At 35.6% G+C, this 8,757-nt stretch overlaps 1 pseudogene across 1 annotated transcript; it reads left to right on the top strand.

Moving 5' to 3' along the window:
* Window positions 1-4,563: 4,563 nt before the first annotated feature.
* On the top strand, window positions 4,564-7,253 carry LOC149203828 (UDP-glycosyltransferase 85A1-like; annotated as a pseudogene). The gene is made up of 2 exons (XR_016253980.1): window positions 4,564-5,198; window positions 5,808-7,253. The product of XR_016253980.1 is annotated as a UDP-glycosyltransferase 85A1-like (transcript).
* The last annotated feature ends 1,504 nt before the right edge of the window (window positions 7,254-8,757 follow it).

Raw genomic sequence — 8,757 nt, 5'->3', positions numbered from 1 at the left:
TAGTCGCTATTGTTCTGTTAGAGGTCCTTCAATGTCTTCCACATTGAAAATGGAGTATCCTTCCCATGGAGACTCGAGATAATATGGTCTTGAACTCCCTCAAGGATGATCTGTCTCGCCTTCACCACACACTTCTTCCACTCAGCCAACTCTTGTGCATTAGTTGAAGCCGGCTTTGGGATTTCTTGATCAATGAAATCCATCAAGTTGTTGTCTTCTAATACAGCCTCCATTCGATCTTTCCATGCTATGTAATTCGAGCTACCTTCCAAGGCATACTCGAGTCTTAAGCCATAGAACGCCATTGGCCAACCTTGAAGTATGATATGAATTTGATTTTCACCTACAACCCTGAACTTCAAACATCGAATTCTCTTCTTCGTATACTGTTCACAGCTCTGATAAACTAGGATCTGATACCATGTAAAAATTCTGCAAATTCTCTACAAATCTCGCTCTAAGACTATGTAGAAAATCTGACTGTAGATTAACCTGATAATGCAATATAACTAAAGAAAATACTATAACCTACTTCTACTATCAATTCGCAGAATCTTAAAGATCAAGTTGAATCATAGTTGAACAATATAACCAGAAGAAGAATCAATGCACAATACACATGAAAGTACTTTGGGGAAAGTCCTAGCTAAAAACCCCACTATCTGTATTATCATACAAGGTGGAAATACATAGGAATTATACAAAGCCATAGCTCTCACAGCTAGCTAGCTCTTAGTAAAATCCTCATAGATGCTCACAGGCAATCCAAGCTTCTTAGAAGTCTTCTCCTTTGCCCTCCAAGCTCCTATTTCCTGGCGCCGTTCCTAGTGGATGATTCTCCTCCACCCAGTGGAACACTGCTCTCACACATTACTCTAACACACTGTCAGAACTGCGCAATCCTCAAGGAACCTTATTCCTTCTGCATGCATGAGTTTTCTTTATAGGAAAACACATGCAACTGATAGTACACTGTCCTTGACATTAGGCTCAACCGGGTCTTTCTCATAATAGACATGCATGAGTTACTGATGAGGGAATCTTCAGTTATCTGGAGTACACTAGTAGAGTGCATGCATGCATCAACTGCCTGATAACTCACAATTAGTTCCTCAAACAGTTTGGAACTAATTTAACTGGACTTAACTCAGTAAACTGAGTTAACTAATTACAACTCAAATATAACTCAACCTTATCTCCTTAATTTAAGTGATAACTCTTGCAAGACTTCAGAAAGACTTCTAACTTGAATTTCTCCAACTAATTAATCCATAATGAATTAATTAATTATTTCCAAGTAATTGGTGAGACTAAATTCAATTTTAATTCAAGGACAAATTACAATTGGAAATTTTGGATTCTATTTTTATCATTTCTTGTTGCTATTTTCAACACGAATACAATCGAAGAGGTATGTGACTTGAGGCTCGACTATGAGTCATGAAGCCTAAGATATGTGAGTCCTGAAGCCCAAGATACCTGACTGTAATGGATTCAATTGGGTATGTGACTTGAGGCTCGACTGCGAGTCCTGAAGCCCAAGATATGTTAGTCCTGAAGCCCAAGATACCTAACTGTAACAGATTCAATTGACTATGTGGAGGAGGAAGAGCTTGGGGGAGAGTCTGGACGTAATTGTGAGACTCACGGCTGGGTGGTGAGACCTTCCAAGCAGGAACAGAAATTACATGATTCCAAATGTTGTGAACAGATAAGTGGTCTAAATCTATCCTTAAGGAATATTAATTGAAGATGATATTATTAGTTCTACAAATTGAATTAATTAGAGATGTACATTCAAAAGAACTAACTGTGATTTAAACAGAGGATAGAAATGTGTAACTAGGGCAATGCATGTTATCCAAAATAAAAAGGACTGTACTGAATAAACTAGAAAAATATAAAGCTGATATCATAGATACTGAGGCAAGAACTGCTAGTAATTTATATGCCTCGTATAGTTCATTAACCGAAGGTACTAGTTGCAAGAAATGCTAGTAATTATATGTTCGATATAGTTCATTGACAAAAAAATACTAAATGTTGTAGCAATCAATTACTCAAATCAAATAATTTCTTGAACATTGTATTATTGTAATAGGTAATAAAACTTTACGATTATCAGTTCGAATCTTCTTGAGTAAATTTCGACCAAAAAGGAAGAAGTAAATTATAGCGAACAAACATTCCCTCAGTACCCAGATAATGACTTCTATCATATTACATTCCTTCTTGTTAACAAACAGAAGGATTCAACCATCTATCATTCAGTTCTAGAATGGAATAAACACAACGAAAACCTATTCATGCTATTAATGAAGAAACTGTAAACCATAAATCAGAGTCGAGACGACAGATACAAGTCCGGCTTTAAAAACCATTTAAGTCTCAAAGGAAAAATAAGTATACCCTTAAACCATTTAAATTATGACGGCAGATCATTGTAAAAACTGTGTCACTAAACCTCTAATTAAAAAATTCATCAACAAAGAAACTTAACCAACTTAACCCTTGCCAAAATTGCACGGACTATGTCGTAAAGCACTGGCATTAGCACAATTTGCAAAAATTACCAGAACTTTTCATTAAAAGCACACATTATGTATAGTTTGGAACAGGCATATAGCCTTCGCCAAAATCAAGTACGTTCACAAGATGAACCACCAGTAAAGATTTCATCTAAGCATCTAAAGAAACCAGTGAGATGAGATAGTTCCAACCTGCAAATAATGACGAAGACCCATAAGCATTAAGGATGTGATTGAAGTCATCATGGCCATGAAAATCATGAACTCGACATGGGGTAATACTTGCACCACACACAGAAACCGGATTAACCAATGCGGAAAACCGAACAAGATCTTCACCAAGTCTAAAGGTCAAACATTGAAGATGTTGCGAGAGAGTATCTAGGTTTGGGTAATTCTAGCAGATGGGGACCCGCCTGTAGTAATAAACTCAAAAAAAAATTAACAGAGATTGAAACTGGTATGAAAGAACGGATCTTAAACAAGTCTCATGGCAGCCTTGTTACTCACCTTTCCAAGGTTGATAGATGGGGGCCTGCATGTACCAAAAAACTAAAAAAAAAATAACAGAGATTGAAACTGGTATGAAAGAACAGATCTTAAAAAAGTCTCATGGCGGTGTTGTTACTCAACTTTCCAAGGTCGGTAGCTGCCTAGCTTGCCCTCCACATGATGGGAAATCTTACAAAAGTTCCCTGTATAGTTGGGCAAACAATCAAACCCCCAAACCAAGCGAAATCTCGAAGTAAAATCTAACAACAAGCAGCGCAAAACATAAGAACAGTGAGGGAATAGAGGCAATGGAGTACTTCCTAAAGGGGGCATAGTGTAAATCCCCATTGAAACCAGATGGAACATGCATAAACTCTCTCAGTGTAGCGGATGAGCAGCAAAATTGTAGAGCAGCGAACCCGAAACACAACATCACCTAATGACTCCACTGAGGACCGAACACGAGAGAAACAGTTATGAGGTTAAACCCTAGTTGCTCCAAGCTGTCGGATCGCTAACCCCATATTGGAGGGGGCAGATCAGATCCACTGTCGCATGCCAACCAAGCCCTCTGGCAAATTACTTGCAGAGGCATTAACCATGCTTGTATCGCCTATAATGTAGTATTGCTAGTAATAAATCAGAAATAATTTATGTATGTCGATCCCAATGGATTTTCAGGTGAATCATTAATGGTAAACCAACACAAACAGTTGATTTTTATTCACCGAGGTTGGGTATAGGTAAACCTTGGAAAGTGCAATACACTATAAAAATTAATAGTCATAAGATAAAGAAAATAATAATGCTTGCAGTTATTATAATTTTTTTAATTAATTTATATGTTTGTATGTGGCAGGTGTTACAAGAAAATAATAATGCTTGCAGTTATTATAATTTTTTTAATTAATTTATATGTTTGTATGTGGCAGGTGTTACAATAACTGTGTACTAAAATTGAAATATAAAATTTAAAAGAATAACTTTTCATTAAAAAATATTTCAATATTAGTAATAAATAAAATAAAAATTACATTATATGAGAAAGAAATATAATTTATTTCCTTCCCAATTTAAAATGATATTAAAAAATATTATTATAACTATGTATTTAGATTGATGTAATAGAAATGAAATATAAAATTTACCGGTATAACTTTTCATTAAAAAATTATTTAATATTAATGATAAATAAAAGAAAAAAATAAGTGATATGAAAAAATTATATATTCTATTCCCACTCAACTTAAAATTGATATTAAAATATATTATGATAATTTTATTTTTAATATTCCAAAATCATTTTAAAAGAGATCGGATTCTATAGAGAGAAAATAAATAAATAAATATTTTTTTTAAAGACCATTTCGCCATACGCTCTAATCAAGTGGAAAATTCAAGCCAACCAGTGTCGCTGAAACAGGCGCACAGTAGCCTCGTGCAGTGGCCGAAATGCAACCACATACTCACCATCCACTCAAACCAACCAGTCTCGCTGAAACAGGCGCACAGTAGCCTCGTGCACTGACCGAAATGCAACCACATACTCGCTATAAAGAAGTAAGGTTTGGTGTTCAGTCGAGTAAAAACAAGAAAGAAAGATAAAGAATAAGGTGCTGCATACAATGAGTATTGAAAACGATTGCGCTTTGCACGCAGTGATTGTGCCATTTCCTGCGCAAAGTCCTGTTAACGCTCTCATGAATTTGACGCAGTTGCTCACTCTACGTGGATTTTTTATCACATTTGTCAATACTGAGTGGGTCTTTAAACAAATGGTCAAAGCTTCTGCGCGAAACACCAATTCTCTTATTATTTCAGGTGTTTCCAGTGAGTTGGAGCAGCGAAGGTCGAAAATTCGTTTTCTGTGTATTCCCGATGGCTTACCGCCCGACCACGGCCGCCTCTCCAACCTCGGCGAGTATATCCTTGCACTGCAAAAGTTGAGCCCGGCATTGGAGCAACTCATTCGCAGCAGCAGCACTACAGTTGATGATGACGAACATTCATTTCCACCCATCACATGCATCGTGACGGATTCGTTCATGTCTTGCACGGAGGAAGTTGCCACGAATATGAAAGTGCCGAGGGTTATCTTCTGGCCCATTTGTGCTGCCGCTTCGGTTTGCCAGCTCTACACTGAATTCCTCATGTCTCAGGGACATATTCCTGTTAAAAGTAAGCACCATACTCCATTTCCACCTAAGTTGCAAGTTTACCTACTGTTTTTTTTGGCCATTTTTATGTTTATTGTGGATTCCCAAAATATTTTTGGATCAATTCAATATTTTGGATCCACCTAAATTGCTAGTTTACATACTGTTTTTTGGGGCATTTTTATGTTTATGGTGGATTCTCAAAATATTTTTGGATCAATTCAATATTTTGGATAATCTCAAATAATTGAGAAGATTATTATTAGATATAAAAAAAATCTAACAATATTAAGGAATCGGCAATAAATTTAATTTTGGTTTTTCTTTGGGTTTGGTAATGTCTTTTAAGTTGCTGGTTGACTTTTCTTTGGGTTTGGTTATGTCTTTTAAGTTGTTGGTTGACTTACTTCTTAGACGGTGAGCTTAAATTGATTGCAAATTCTCTGAATATTTGCGGAATCTCATGTCAATTAGGTTAAGTCGATTAAAAGCGATCAAAAAATGACCGTGCCTATGTCCATCCGATTCTAGAATATGTAGAAAATCTACAATCGACTTAATGATGCCCTTCCTTTTACATACGCGATAACTAATATCCTTGGGCGTGGTTGGGCCTTTGCTGTAAGTGCAGTAAGCGAAGCGAACAATCCAAGGAAGGTGATCACTTGTCTTCCGGGTAATCTCCCACCTTTGAGGCCAACTGATTTGTTGTCCTTCTATCGCGCTCAAGATCCGGCAGACATTCTTTCGAATGCTTTCCTGCATGAATCCAAGTTTGCGAGTAAAGGGGACTACGTACTGGTGAACACGTTTGAGGAGCGGGAAGGGAGCGATGCTGTAACGGCCCTGTCTTTGAATGGATGTCCTGCCCTGGCCATAGGACCTATTTTCCTTCCTAATTTCTTACATGGAAAGGATTCCACCACCAGTCTTTTGGAGGAGGACGAGAGGTGCTTGGCATGGCTAGATATGCAACAGCCAGCATCTGTCATATACGTTTCCTTTGGCAGTATAGCTGTCAAGTCTCAGGAGCAACCGCAGCAGCTGGCGCTAGGGCTCGAGGGTAGCGGGCAGCCATTCTTGTGGGTTCTCCGCTCGGATATTGAAGATGGGAAGCCTGCTGTTTTGCCGGATGGATTTGAAGAAAGAACCAAAGATCGGGCTTGTTAGGTGGGCGCCTCAGGTTAAAGTGCTTGCCCACACATCCGTTGGATTATTCCTCACTCACGGCGGATAGCATAAGCATGGGAGTTCCTGTGGTGGGTCTCCCTTATTTTGCCGATCAGTATCTCAACTGTAGATTCGCCCAGGATGTGTGGGAGGTCGGCCTGAATTTTGAAGGAGTGGAGGTGGGTGAGCAGAAGGTGGTGTCAAAAGAAGAAGTGGAAGGTATTGTGAGGGTAATGATGACAACCACCAAAGGAGAGCAGTTGAGAAAGAACGCCCTCAAACTGAAGGGATATGCAACGAAGGCAGTTGTCCCGGGAGGCTCATCTATTAATAACTTGAGCACCTTCGTTAAAGACATGGGGAGAAAAGCAGGAACCCAATCGCAGAACGAAAGCAAGTGAGAGGTAATTACGTAGAGAATGTGTATTGATTCCATCGGGTATCTTTAAGTGGATTGCAGATTTTCCAAATAGTTGAGAATCGAACAAAGATAAACGTTGTCAAATTTTTGACCCCTTTCATATCCGTCAAATTCCCAAATATCCAAGAAATATGCAATCTACTTAAGCTCACCGGATTCCAGAAAAGACTACAGGCCATCGCATTATTTACCGCTCTAAGTAACTCTATATAGCCATCCATTATCTGTATTGTGGCTTTTCCGAAAGTACTCTATATAGCCATCCATTATCTGTATTGTGGCTTTTCCGAAAGTAAATAATGGCGCCGCAATGTAATTATTCTGTTGTTAGGGATTTGTTTTATTGTGAGTGTTACATAGGAAAAATATAAAATGCGGAGAAATATAGAATGCTCTAAGGAAATGTACGACGCAGAATATTTTTTATAACCATGTGAATATATTTCTATGCGTAATATTGTGTATGACGACATCGGAGTGTATGTTGCAATAATTACTGAACAATACAAGAAAGTTCTACGTACTGAACATATTGGGTCCACCACTCTTGAAAAGAAAATTATAACCTAATTTAATGTTTAATTTATTTTGAATAGTATATGTTCCGTAAAAGGTTAATCATTAAAACTCTCACTAATACTCATTATTTTTTTTATAAATATTCACTGAATTATAATTTTATTTTAAATTGCTATAAAATATAATAAAAAAATTATAGAGATAATACTGATTATTATTTATTTATTTTTAAATTAAATATATAAAAATTTGTATTAAAAAAATATAAATTATAAGGTCATAATCTTTACATTTTTCAATTTTTTTTTGAAAGTTTGAGATTGAGAACAAAGGTTCAGCCTACACCTCAAACTAATTCCTCATCAAACAAATACTTCAGTGCTTTATTAACTAAATATTTTTCAAAAAACTTTCAAAATACAAAAACATTTACATTCTATTTTTTAAATTTGATCTAGTTCCGCTTCTTGTTTTTCTTGGAATTTTTTTTCCTTCTTCCGAACTTGAATTCAACCAGTGGACTTTTTTTCTACAATTACATGGTATTTCCTTTTAAATTAGCCTCACACATTTTTTTTTAATTAATGAATTTAATTAAATAGTAGCAAGGCAACCTAGGATCAAACCTCACGAGGTGTGGTTGTGTCCTTACACATTTTTTTAATTAATGAATTTAATTAAATAGTAGCAAGGCAACCTAGGATCAAACCTCACCAGGTGTGGTTGTGTCCTGTACTAAAGGGTGGTTGTGTCATGTGCTAAGGGGAAGAGACATGCTAATAAATCGAATCAGCTTAGGGCTGGTGTGGCCCACAAACAAAAGAAAAAGTCCCAAAGAACATAACTACTTTGAGCATAAATATCAAGCTTTCATTTGTATATACTACTATAAATATTCGGTCAACATTAAATCTCTATCTTTCATTTAATAATTATTAATTCAAGTGACACTCTTGAGTGTGAAAGAAATATTATAATGTTATACTATGTAATGTAGCATCAACTCACTAATTAAAGTGTTTTTTTTCTTTTTAATAATACAATTTTTAATTTTAATAATAATAATAATAATAATTAATTATTAATAATAAATTTTAAAAAATATAGTAAAGTGATGCCTATAAATGTGGTTGTTGTAGTTCAAGTAAAATATAGCCATAGAGTCAATTTACATTTAGCTCTGTGCTTATTAGTTTTATTAATAGTAATCTAGCATATTCAAAGGCTTGAAAACTCTTTTGTAACTTTTTTTTACCATGAATGATCACTAAAATAAAATAGTTTATATATATATACGAGCCAAGATTTATAGATATATTTTCTAAACTAATAATAAGAAATTATTTTGAAATATATATTTTTTCTAATATTAAAATATAAAAGGTAGTATTTTTTAAGGTTTCAAATATTATGCCTATTTATAGTATTATAAGCTATCATTCTAGGTTGAAAACTAATACATATGGAAAGT

The sequence above is a fragment of the Pinus tabuliformis genome, chromosome 2_1 (genome assembly GCF_031772625.1).
Source record: "Pinus tabuliformis cultivar Carrire ecotype Pingquan chromosome 2_1, CPIR1, whole genome shotgun sequence".
NCBI lineage: Eukaryota > Viridiplantae > Streptophyta > Pinopsida > Pinales > Pinaceae > Pinus > Pinus tabuliformis.
The sequence above is the reverse complement of the archived record's forward strand: the minus strand, read 5'-3'. Positions and strand labels throughout refer to the sequence as shown.